General features: G+C 42.4%; 1 protein-coding gene across 2 annotated transcripts in view; it reads right to left on the bottom strand.

The window, feature by feature from the left end:
• The window catches only part of IMMP2L (inner mitochondrial membrane peptidase subunit 2), an 871,246-nt gene that overhangs the window by 580,571 nt on the left and 277,102 nt on the right, over nt 1-13,573 (bottom strand). The window lies entirely within an intron of this gene.

Genomic DNA, 13,573 nt, shown 5'->3' with positions numbered 1-13,573 from the left:
TACAAAACTAGAGCCATTATTTTTATTTTGACATTATGCATCTTTATATTCTTTAACAAAAAGTTTTAAACTGATGGAGAAAGGGTTTAGCAAAATATAATCCTTCTTCAACTTCATCCCACATCCCAAATCTTCACATATTTTCAAAGCTACTAGAGCAGTGGTTCTCTACTTTTTAAGACCTGAGGTACCTATGGATAGACTTGCGGCACCCCTCAAAGAATGCCAGTGCTGAGTTTTTGCTTGTTTTTTGACTACAGAAAAATAATAAAGCAATTTTTTGTTGCAGACAACTCATAAAGATCACAGCAGGGCAAAGTGTTTTTAACACTATGGATTCCTATTTGAAATCTCATGTAAATCATGTTTGCACACCTACAGTGCTAACATTACATGGCAATCTACGCAACCTTGAAAAGTTCCCAAGGCACTCTGGGTGAGAAGCACTGTATTAGAGGCTTGGCAGCATGGAACAATGAGCAACATGTTAACAAATCTGATCCTATGAGACTTAAATATCTAAAGCAATTATATTTTTCAACTTAGATAAAAATAAGTCAGACTGCAATATTGCAATGAAAATAGAGAACATGCATTTTAGTCTCATATCAGAAAGAAATAAAAAGGAATTCAAAATAATGTGGGAGATATAAAATTAAACTACACAGACAATCAGGGATAAGGTCCTTTGGTCCACCAGTTGTATCAACAATCAATTTTGCAATAGTCATCCCTAATTTTAACTGTATTAAATCTAGTCACTGAATGCAATAAAACATTGTTCAGACAAGTAGGAGACTGAAGGTTAGGCAAAAGTATTGAAAGCTATAGTATATGACACATATCAACACATGTTAAATTATTCTATAGTCACATACAGCATATTTATAGTTATCATATATCATTTGACCCCAGCTGACTTCCTGCCTTTTGGGCAGGGGGCTGGACTCGATGATCTCCCGAGGTCCCTTCCAGCCCTAATGTCTATGAAATCTATTTGTAATAAATAAGAAAAGAAATAGGTCTCTTATGTTAATATATGTTCCACGCTTCCAATTTACAATATGGTTGCTGTAACAGAGCACCTTTGGTGCCACTTTAAGGGCTTGCAGTGGCAGGAGGACAGCCAGCAGGTGTGGGCCAGCCCTGATGAGGCGGTCACATGGAGGAGAGGGTTGAGCAGCCTCCATTTAAACTCTGGCCCTAAAGGCTGAGCTATCAGTCTGCTGCTGGCTGCCAGAAAGACACCACGCAGCTGAGAAGCTGCTCAGGAACCCCTTGAAGGTAAGGGCAGGAGCTACTGGGATGGCAGAAGGCTCCTGGTCCTGGGTATGACTGAAAATTGCATTCTTCTGGGGAAGGATCGCCCGGGGGGGCTGCCCATAGTGGGGTAGTTCCCCAGAAATGCCAGGCCAGTTGCCTCCCCAGTGAAAGGCGGGTAGGGGCACTTTATAACCCCATCTCCCACTACCCAGTGGGTAATTTTAGAGTGGAGATCTAGCAGTGGGGCCAGGCACATCTGTAGACACCTGAAACCATGTAAGACCCTGAGTTCCAGTGAGGGGACATACAGTTGGCCCCAGTGAGGGGGTGAAAGTGTAAGGAAGGGACCACACAGAGTAGGGTGCACTGGGGCACCTGAAGGACTGTTTGTGTGTGTGGGTGTGGAATAGGGCTGCAGAGGCGACCAGAAGGGCTGTGCTGGGGGTGTAGTGAGTAGACTTGGAAGGGTGGCCTGAAGGGCAGCACATGGGCCAACCCCCATGAGTGGCAACAGGAGAAAGTTCCCCAGAAAGGGGCTAGGGGCTGAGTTCAGCCTAGTATGAGGCATAAGACCAGTGCCATGTTGAGTAGGGTTGCTTGAGTGACCTAAAGAGCTGCACGTGGACTGGCTGGAATGGGAGTAGTTAAGCCTGATGGCCCAAGGGGGCCGCTCATGGAGCCAGATGGGTTGTAAGTGGCTCAGAGAGGAGAAGTATGAAAGGCCCTGTGAGAGGGGACAGAGTGCATGAGTACAATATTAGAGGCCCAGCAAGGGGCAGAGTTTAGCCTGGTCTCAGGCCAGAGCTGTTATCAATTTGCGATGCCATCTACGAGGCATGGACATGGTGTAGGGACGGTACAGAGCCATGTACAATGCCCTAGGCATCACGGCATTTAATGGGCAGCCTTCCGCACTCAACATCTATTATTACACCAAATCATGGCAGGTGAGACAGGGCAGAAAGGGCAGAAAGGACAGAAAGGTGGGTGAGCCAACATTAAGATCTGGTCCTGAGATGGTCCCCTGTCACAGTTGCCCCTGTTTGAGACACATGAGATCATATTTCTTTAATGCCCTGGTTCTTCTTATATAGTTTGCCATCTTAAATCATAATGAATTTAAATAATTTATGTCATGCATTGATAATTTCTCCTTTTAGAAAAGAAGAGAATCTACTGGATCAGAGGTTATGTACCATCACAAAAAAAAATTAAAGGGCTAACTTTTAATTAAAAAGGCTAACCTCTGAACTTCCCAGGTGATAATGACCCTCCTGAATGATCTTTTATGCAAGCTTCTGTTCCATCCACTACTTAGCTCTGCTGTGTTGCTTCCCTCCCCACGTCATAAGAAGGTTACTGTGGTATGCAGAAGCTTTTATGCCTGTCCCAACCATGAAGCTGGTCCAACCAAAGATATTACCCACAAGAATTCTTGTCTCTCACATATCTGAATTAATAGCCTTCCTTGTAAATGCTATGACATGAGTTTTCATTGATGCAGATGTTGGATTTATTTCACCATGTCATTAGAGCAAATGGAAGACCAATTACTCTCCACTAAGTTGGAAATAGGAAATGTATGTCTTGAGCATTCAAACAGGAGTCTTTTGTAGCCCAGCTTCAACTCTGACCACATATAATCTACGTAATTAAAGGTGAAATGAAAAACGCATATGTTACAGTATGAAAATAAGAGGAAAAGTATAAGAATTCTTATAAGAATAAAAGGAAAGATGGCTATTCACACCAATGCAGAGGCTAGAACAAAACCTCTTGTCCATTTCTGTGTTTTTCTCCTGATAGTACAATTTTATTCCTTAGGTCTCTGCACTTGGCCTCCCCCACAAAGCTTGGATTTGTGCTATTCACATTCTCTGCTTTCATCCTCATCTTACTCTTACTTTTGTCTTCTGTGCTTCATTCCTCTCCCTATTCTACAAATTTAACAAAGCATATGGCTTTGGCTCTACCTTCCTTCCTTTTCATCTCCCTTATAAAAATCACTCTCACTCCATACTTCCCTAGTTTATACTGTCTTCTCTTTCTTGTGTCCTCTCCTCTCTGCTTCCCCTCCCCCCGCCCATGTCTTAGTTCAGGTAGTTGTACAGCCAGAGGATCAAAAGCTGCTTTTTGCTAGTCCAAGTGGTCAGCCCAATGATTAGAGATACTCCTGTTGAACAGCACTAATAGTCACAATACCATCAATAGCATGTCTCTCACCGTTGGTTGTGCGTGGGTGCACTAATGTCTGAGCAGATGCAGTTGATGCACGGTGTTACTCCACTTGAAAAGAGACGGACATTCTTTGGTTTGTTGTCAGAATTGTTTTGGCTTGACGTATTTCAGGTATAAAATATGGGACCACTGAAAAGAAAACTGAATGTATTCTAAATATACAGCTTTTGACCATTATACTCTACAGGTAGGTATAGAGATAACACTTTTACTGGTGTAAGTGATTGGAGACAAGTTTATACTCCTAACAGAAGAGAAATTCAGCACATGAAACTGGTCTATACCCATCACAGAACAGAAGTCTGGCACATGTTAAAAATGGCAGAACCCATTCTAAGATTTGCTCCCCATTCCCAACCAAAGGGTGAATGTGTATTTTGTTCACTACTGATCTAAACTATGCTACTTACAGAAAACCGCATAACTTGGATCAATTCCATCTTGGGCTTTTTGAATGTGTGTACTTAGCCTATAGAAATAAATACCCCTCCAGCTTGAGTTGCTCCTCATCATGTTATTATTAAAGAATTAATATGCTATAAATATGACACTATCTATCAATGCAGAGAAACATATACTATGAAAGAGAGCCAAAGATAGCAATGTACTACTATGGATCACATAACCTATAATTCCTAGGGAACTAGCAGACAATATGTTAACATACCAGTAACAGAAAACTTTCACTTCCTCTGTCATCAACAAAAGAATGAAAAGCAATTCAATATCCACACCAATATAGTCAGGAAGCTGCTATAATCAGATGTTGCCCAACAAAATTGGAAGTTGCAAGCTTATGGCATAAAAATATGTCCATTAGGGATCCCGTTAAAATCACCAATCTCATTTCAGTGGACCTTACCTCAGACATAAACCACATTACCAGACATAAAATGTCACTGGTTTATCCCCTAAGTAATCCAGACCCATCAGGCAACTGGGAAGTAGTTTTAATAAAATGGGACTCATAAGTTTTTATTACATTTATAATGAATGCTTTTTGGTTTTATGGGCTCTTGGAAGGAGCAATTTAGCTTCTCTATTAAAACATGACTTTATATCCTTCAAAACTTGCAGGTTTCAATTTTATGTTTCTAATATTATAAATACAAATGCAGATATTGGGGTTTTAATAAAGGTATAAAGTTCTTTTCACTGATATGTACATATGAGAGTTTAGAACTTTACAGGAAAAAAAGACAAAAGATTAATACCTCTATTCTACTCTGATTCATTCAACATCATTTTTGCAAAGCTCATATTCTCCAAATGGTTATCAGCAGTCGCATCAAGTTATGTAATCCATTCTGTTTATTAATAAACTTGGATTCATATTGCTCAGGTTCTTTTCCTCCAGTGGAATGCACAATAATGTATTTCAGATTCCTTAGAGTAAAACGTCCACTAAGCACATGCATCTTTTTTCATTTTGTGTGGTCTGCTTAGGTCAGTCCTATAAATGTTCAGTCAGCCCAATTTTATTTGAACTGCATTGTAAGTTAAATCAGTGCCCTTCTGTAATGGTACCAAAATAGAAGACCCAATACTTCTGTCCAGGCAGAAGTATATGCCAGCTTGTCTTTAAACATATACACATTGATACATCCTCAGCATAGGTTTTACTAGTATGTTAGCATGAATAAAGGGCTGGTTTCTGTCTTCCATTAGTATGAAAAAGGGGCCATGACACTCTGTACCTACTCCTTCATGTAAAAAGGAGACACAGGGGTTTCCTGAGCCACAGTGATAAGAAGCAGTTGCCAAGAACAGTATTTCTAACTGGATCCTTCCAACTGGGACACTCTCTAGCTGCCAAACAGTAGCTGTCAGGCCTTCACCCATGAGGTCAGAATAGCACTGGGTTTTATGATTTGCCTTGGACATTGCTTTAGTTATCATTTTCTTCCAGGGTTAGGAAGTATTTTTTTTTTTTTACCGTTAGACTTGCTAGAGCAGGAAGGGTGGGATTCAGATAGATAGGTAAGGTGTAACAACTTACCAGGTAGCAGTGTAGGTATTCATTCTATAAGACATGGGTGGACAACCTGTAGGGTGAGAGCAATCAAAGTGGCACAGGCAACTTGTGTGTGTGGCATGTGGCAGATCATTGAGGGAAACGGCAGCCCAGCAGCAGACAGATCAGGAGAAAGTAGAGCAGGAGATCAGACAGGGAGCAAAGAGCAGAAAGCCAAACAGTAGGTTGAGCAAAGGAAAAGGATCAGAGTGGCATTCAAGGAGGGTGTGGGACTAATTTGTGCCACACCTGCCAAAAAGGCTGGCCCCCACTACTGTACGGAGGGCACGCTCAATTATGCTAAGTACAGACATTTGGGGAAGTCGGGTTTGAAATGGCTGCCTGATTTAAACTTAGCTTATCCAGTGCCGACCTTACACTTACAGACTCAGTCTCAGTGACTGGCAATCAATATAAACCTGTACCTGAACAGAATTTCCACACATAGAAACTGGTCTAAAAGTTGCAGTGCCCGGTTTAAGATAAACCTGGATATATGTTGTATCAAACTCGTTCAATTTAAGTCAAACTGGTGCATGGAATGTCTGTCCACTTTCCCAGCAGAGCCCCAGCGCTGGGAAAACCCAGCCACTGGCCCCAGCCATGGGGCTGCTCTTTTCATTGCCACCTGCCCCTGCTCTGGTCTATTTTTTGCCCCACTCTAGCCTCTTGTTCCCCACACCACCAGCTAGTCCTCTCAACCCCCACCTCACAAGCCACCCTGGATGTAGCCACTTTTATCAGTGTTTGCTGCTGCTGGAGCCAAACAAGTAAGTCCCGGGGGGGAGGGAAGTACTGGGAGGGATGGGTATGTAAGTTCACTGTAGGGTGACTGCCCCCCATCTGTAGGTCCTGCCTCATCCCCATCCCATCCATACACGCCTTCCCCCACCTCTTGTGAGTCATGTCTGCCTCCCTACCTCACCCGCAAATCTTGCCTGCCCCCCTACCCCACCCATGGGTCACGCCACCTAAAAAACCTGTGAAAAATCTGACACATGGATCAGAGCTATGACACTGATTGTGTTTCTTCACTCAGCCAACATAAGTCTGTTATGCATCAAATTTAGTTTTCAGATTATTTTTCATTTCAACAAGGCTTTAAAAATGATCTTTTAAAACATGCATCAGAAGCTCAAAATCTTCCTCCAGAATAGTTCTCTTTGCTCTTCCAGTTTCTTAGAAATCACAAAGCTTTATTTTTAAATATTACTCTTAGGGTGTACTCTTACAGTTGTTTGCTGCACCTGGTCTATGTTCACATGGCTTACTTTAAGCTGCATGGACACAGAGACCCAGCACAAGCAGAATGTGCAGCCATTCACTGTCCTGGGAGCTGCATGGGAAGTCCAAGTAAGTAACTTAAGGTGGGGCTTTGGGGGGCACGGTGTGGGGGGAAGAGTCAGGGACCTAAAAAGAGCCCAGGCAGTTGGGGAGGATGGGAATATGGCAGCCCTGGGGCTGGGGCAAGTAACACGGGTGTCTTAGCCCCGAGGGTTCCTCTGAGAACACATACAGGCATTCATGAGCCCGGGTTAACCTTTCATAGATTGGGTTAACCTAATCTCAATCTAAATTAGTGCACCTACTCAGATTAATTAATTTAGATTGGCCATTTTGGGGGCTATTTAAGCCCTCTGCATGCCTGTATAACTGGGCATTTAGATTAACCAAATGCTGCTTAAATTGATCTTAATGTAATCCCTGAACATACCCTTAAAGTGCTTACACTGCCCTTCTCTACAAGTATTTATAGAGGATAATTTTTTCAAGAGCATTTTATGTTTGTAGGGTCTATTTTCGAGAGGGTGAGTTTCTTTTTGAACAGTAGAACGTTGGTATCACAGATGTCTGCAATTCACTGTCAGACCCAAATTCTACAGAAATTACAGAAAGTTAAGATGTTACAGCTGTGAAATATAGACTTATGATAGTAAATCTATGAGATCTGCGTTTTCTTGCTACTTCTTTTGTCCAATTTTTATACTAAAAATATCTGGACTGGATAGAAAAATGTTTTCAAAGTACCTCATTTTTAGCCTTAGAAAAATCTAGGAAGCTTTAAAAATGAAGAGTTTGTTTTTCATGTTTATGCTACAGATAAAGAGAACATGGAACTAATGGCATGATTTTCAAGGACTACATTAGTCTTACCATTCTCACTGTCCCCATGCAGCCCAAAAAGCCTGAAGCCAGCACTTCTATTAAACCCTTAACCACATTTCCACATCTCCATATTCCTCAACAAGATTAGCAAAAGCCGAGCTGTTCATTAAATTGTACAAGATCACCACCATACTGAATTAAGATCACCAAAACTGAGTTTATCAACTATTGGAACAAACTTGTGATGGCCTTGTTGAAACTTTGTGATAACCAAGGTTGAACTAAATTGTGAATGCGTAAAGTTGTCCAGTCCATGCTGCTATTAGGTAAAAAGTGCTGTAACAAAATATCTTCTTGTATGTGCATGAGTGAAGTGTAACTGGGAGTGCAGAGGTAGAGTTTTAAGACAATAGATATAGGAAATTTATCATAAAGCATGCTTATGCATTAGATTAGGTATGTAAGATAATGAAAGGGAAAGGTACAGAGAGGGTAGTTGGACATGCCTTCAAGGCTGCCAAGGTAATATGCTGTCGCACAGAGCTGAAAGGCTGTCTGATCAACTTGCTTAGGATAGAAGAACTGCTTAGCAAGGTAACTAACCGATTCCTTAATGCATTCTGTTATCTCTTAATAGATGCGGAACTTGTGCCTTAAGCACAACTGATCGGGCAACCCTGGGCTCTTTGCTGGCTACTCCACAACTGTAAATTAGAGCACCACACATAAGGCCCTGCCACATGTTTAAATTAAAGCTGGCTAGAAACCAGCTATAAAGTTGCTGCACATTTTCAAGCACAAACTTCGTAAATGGTTCGCTCTTTTCTATAGCTGGATGGACACTTTTATGGTGTGATAAATTTCAGGGATGCACATTCTAAATTTATTGCATAGCTATTTAGCCCATTAATTGTGTGATAATTACTTTGTACATGTGGCCAGTTTAACTTCGCATGTATGGCCAGTTGAAATTTATTGTGTGGTTAACCAGTTCATGATGTAATATATACATGTGTGGCAGAGGCAATAGTTCCACAAGTTGCTAATGGTTAAAATAGCAGGCAGGAACACAATATTATTGCATTGAGGCCACAGTGTATATAACAGCAAACTGATAACACAGGATCCTCTGAACTGGTTCAGTGTCACCATAAAAACAACTCAGTACAATGGTGGCCATGCAATCTCCTCCCAGGGATAAACATACTGACTTTAGACCCAGAACTAGAATCCCTGCATACTGTAAAAGTGAATTTGGTTGTAAACCTACATAAGGCTTCAGAGGAATGAGCAGAATTCCAGAGGGAGGAAGTACATTAGGAACAAAAATAAAGAGGAGAATTAAATGACAGTGCAGTAAAACTGCCACCCTTGAAGACTTCATGAGGAAATCCTGATTATTGCATTTGCTCTTTTTTTTTAAAATTTTTAAACCATGGTTGGCTGTAACTGACATTCTGCCATTCCAAATGTTATCATTACTCAAATAATTAGGCTTGGGAGCAATAGATTTTTTTAATTAGCTATCTCAAAGTAAGTACCATTATAATCATCTAATTATCCTTTGAGGTAAGCAGCTTTATGCATAAATGCTTTGAACAGTCACTGCCTGGCTACTCAGTATATATGGTTTAAAACAAAATAAAATTAGTGCGCATTGACAAACACTTGTTTACAGAAAATATATATTTAAAAAGTGATAACTGTGATTTTAAAACTTTAGGTTTCTTTTTAAACAAGGATTTTTTATAGTCTTTTTAATATTGGTCAGAGGAAAAAATAGTCACCTCTCCTAGTTAAACTAAAAAATAAAACAAGCCAAGGATAGATCCATTCTCTTTCTCCCTCCCATTAAGCTTGGATAGTGTCATTTAGCCAATAACTCTACTAATACTTGCACATAAGTACAATTTAAGGTTTTCATGAATACCTCTTATTTAGATTTAGTTAAAAATACCTTTACATTACAACAATTTTTATAAAACTTATATCACTGTAAAAAGCTCTGGGTATGTCCACAGAACAAAATGAAAGCTGTATTGTAGCACTAGCAAACAACCTAGCCGACAGAAATAACAGTAACAGTGAAGATGAGGCAGGACGGTCTAGCAGCCACAAGGCTTAGAACTCTGGGTATGGGCTCTTAAAACACTTTCATGTTTTTCCTTCTACTGCTTCCTGTGATAACTAGGTTAAAACTAGCAAGATGATGCCTCCCCATGCTACAGTTACACCTTCATGTTGCTATGCAGACGCATGCTTACATTAAAATCTGCAGCATTATATGCGTCATGTTACATAATGAGCATCTTTTTCAGAATCCTTAATCCTGAACAGCAAGCAATAAAGTTCATTATGATCTTTTTCCCTAACCATCTTTTCTATTATAAAAGCACCCATGCCAGTGGAATCTCAGTACCATTTTTTTTTAAAATGAGTAATAAATTACAAAAAAAAATCGTATTGTTATGTCAATAAATGCCAATAATTATTTAAAGCCACTATAAAATTAGTGATCTAAAATAAGATAATTAAGACTGGCTTCCATGTAAGTTCCTGTATAGTTATACTATAGTAAAAGTATAATAAAAGTACTAAGTCCTCATAAGCAAAAACTAAATCCTGTTGTAGATCTCCTAGTTCTAGCATCCCCTTCCTTAACTCAAACTTTAAATTTAATCCCTATAACTTTACATTCCTTTTCTCAACCACATCTTGTTTGCGACTCTCCTATTCCTAATACGTGGAAATTTGTGAAAATTCATTCTTGCCTCAACCATGCTTCTGACAGTATACTGTAATTATTTACATTCTTTATTGTATTTGCTATAATTTCCATTTCTACTGTCCCTTCTCTAAATTTGAGAGCATGGATTTAGAACCCATGAATGCTCCAATGAACACGTCTTTAAAAGAAAACCAAATCGTACTTTTCTTCCATTATCTTCCACCACCTTAGAGTCACTGGTTCTATTTCAAGTATATCCCTTTTAACTTCTAAAGTCATTTAATACTACATATTTAATCTCATTTGTTCCAGATTCCATTCCTTCATGGTCAAACCAATCAGTTTAGCTACATATTCTATCCTCATGACTTGTGAGGCTAGGGGAGGGAGGAATGCTCTTTATTTTTCATTTACTCTTCCTATATCCTAGGGCTAGGGACAGAAGTTACACATAAACCAATTTAAGTGACCAGAAACTGGTTCAAATCTGTAACACAACAGAAGTTCAGTGCACTCAAACCATTTACAATACGGCCTAAACTGGTTTAAGATAAACCTAGTTGGCTATAAAATCTGACTTAACTGATTATGGTCCAGTCAGTTTATGGAACTCCTGTCCCAGAACTCTTCCCAGTTCAAATTCACTCACAGTCCTCCAGCATCCCAGGATGCTTTGCAGACCTGGACTGGGCTGTCCATTCCAGCAGAGCAGAGCTGGCCCCGCCTTTCTGCTCCCTAGCCAGAGCACTCTCACTGTTCCAGCTGGCTAAGAAGGAAGTGGAGGGGGAGAAACCCAAGTCTGAACCCCGGTCAAGGTCTCTTTGCAGGGCAGGGTGGGAGACAGGGAGTGAGAGTCCTTCATAGGCTTTCCCCCTGCTCCCTGCTTGATCAGAGAGTGGGGGGGCATGGCCAGGTACCAGCCGGGCATGCTGAGGCACAGGGGGGTTAAATCCTGCTTCCTGGCCCTGACAGGACCCCAGCCAGGGTCTACTGTGGAGGGAAGTAGCCACTGCCAGGCTTTTCCCTGTTCCCCACTCAAGCAGAAAGCAGGGGGGGAGGAAAGGAGGTGTCCAGACCCTGACCTGGGGCCAGCATGACATGGCAGGAGGAGGGGAGTTTAAACCCATTCCCTGGTCCATACAGGACCCCAGCCAGGGTATACCTGAGGGGGGGCAGCCCCTGCCAGGCTTCTGCACCCCCCGACTCCTTGCTTGAGCAGGGGGTGTGACCAGGCCCCAGCCCAGGGCTGGCACACTGAGGCAAAGGGGGAGGGGGTTTAAACTCCCTACCTGGCTCACACAGGACCCTAGCCCAAGTCTATCTGAAGTGGGGGGCAACCCATGCCAAGCTCTTGCCCCTCACTTCCTGCTTAAGTGGAGAGTGGGGGCATAGCCAGGCCCAGCTTGGGGCTGGCATGCTAAGGCACTGGACAGGAGGTTTTAAACAACATCCCTGGCCCTCATTGGACCCCATCTGGGGTCTGTCTGGGGGATAGCCCTGCCAGCCTTTGCCCCCCTGCTGCCTATTCACGGTGGGGGGAGCCCCTGTCAGGATATTATCCCCCCTGCTTTCCATTCAAGCGGAGAACAGGGGGCATGGCTAGGCCCCAGCCCAGGGCCAGCATGCTGAGGCGGGGGGGGATTTAAACTCCCTCCCTGGTCTGCATGGGACCCAAGCCCTGGTCTGCCTGGGGTGGAAGCATCCCCTGCCAGGCTTTTGTCTTGCTCACTCCCTGCTCAAGCAGAGAGTGGTAGGAGGAGGCATTGGGGGTGTGTGGTCAGGTACCAGCCAGGACCAACATGCTGAGGTGGGGAGAAGGGGGCTTAAACCCTCTCTCTGGCCTGCAAGGGACCCCACTGGGAGTCTGCCTCATGGAGGAACAGCTCCTGCCAGGCTTTTACTCTTTCACTCTATGCTCAGGGGGGTAGCCCCTGCCTGGCTTTTGCCCCCCCCCTCCACCCATTACCTGCTTGAGTGGAGAGTGGAAGGGTGTGGCCAAGCCCTAACCTGGACCAGCATGCTGAGGCAGGCAAAAAGGGGTTGTCTCTCCCTCTCTTGTCCAGATGGGACACCAGCAGATGCCTGGTGGAGAAGCAACCCCATCACACTTTTGCCCCTCCATCCCCTGCTTGGGGGTGGGGGAGAGAGGCACCCCTGCCTGGCTTTTGCACTCCCACTCCCTGCTTGAATGGAGAGTGGAGACATATGGCCAGGCCCTGGCCCAGGCCAGCATGCTTGCAGGGGGGAGGGGCGTTTAAGCCCCCTCTCTGGCTTTTGTCTCCCCCTTCTCACTCAAGGAGAGAGCAAGGAGAAGCCTGGCACGGGCTTCGGGAGGGCTTCTGTCCTATCTTCTCTGCCTTCCTTTCAGCAGCAATCAGCAGGCCAAAAGGCCTGCTTATTACCACCCAGCTTTTGACCTGAACCACTGTAGGCATGTGACTGCATTTCCAGAATTGAAAGTGAATGTCTGTTCATTTACTTCTCAGTTCAATCTATGCAGTTTACAGTAACCTGCAAAGATTGAATGGATTCAGCCCCAGGCTTTTTGACCTGCTGTACTTAGCCTAGGAAATCTGCTCCCTCAAGGAAGTATCAGGTTTATGTTTAAACTTTACTTTAAAAATGTAGGTATTTGTTTTAGGAATATTTCTCACTTAGGTCAATTTATTCTTTTGTGTGCATCACTAGATGATGGAGCCTCATGAAGTTAATTACACCACATGGTTACAAGAAGGCAATATGTCTGACAGCAAAATAGGGCAGCTCATCACCTTATCTCCCGTGTTTAATATGCTGTTGAATGAAAAGGTTTAGCTAAATAGGACGCATTCTATAAAACATGTTACAACATCACTTTTCCTATCATTCTGTTTCATAGAACACAAGCAGGAATGAATTTCATAGGGCACCTCTAACCCCTTCATCAGCCCCCTTACATTAAACTCTAGGAACAGAAAGATAATCCTGGACTAATTACTTACTTTATAATCGTCTTGCAATAAAAAGGGAAGTCATTATTTGTGAACTAATAGCTCATAATACAGCAGATATGAAAATGCAATAAAATGGATCTGTTCATTATAAATGTCTCTTCTTTCCAGTGCTTTCCTAATTTGTTATTTAACATATACTACAAAAAAAGGTGAACATTTAGCTATTTTATTGAGGGAGCAGCTGAGATCATAAAATTAGATTTCTCATCAGCAGAAAAAAAAATCACCTAA

Source organism: Crocodylus siamensis, chromosome 4, assembly GCF_052110815.1.
Source record: "Crocodylus siamensis isolate JL-2025a chromosome 4, ASM5211081v1, whole genome shotgun sequence".
NCBI lineage: Eukaryota > Metazoa > Chordata > Crocodylia > Crocodylidae > Crocodylus > Crocodylus siamensis.
The sequence above is the reverse complement of the archived record's forward strand: the minus strand, read 5'-3'. Positions and strand labels throughout refer to the sequence as shown.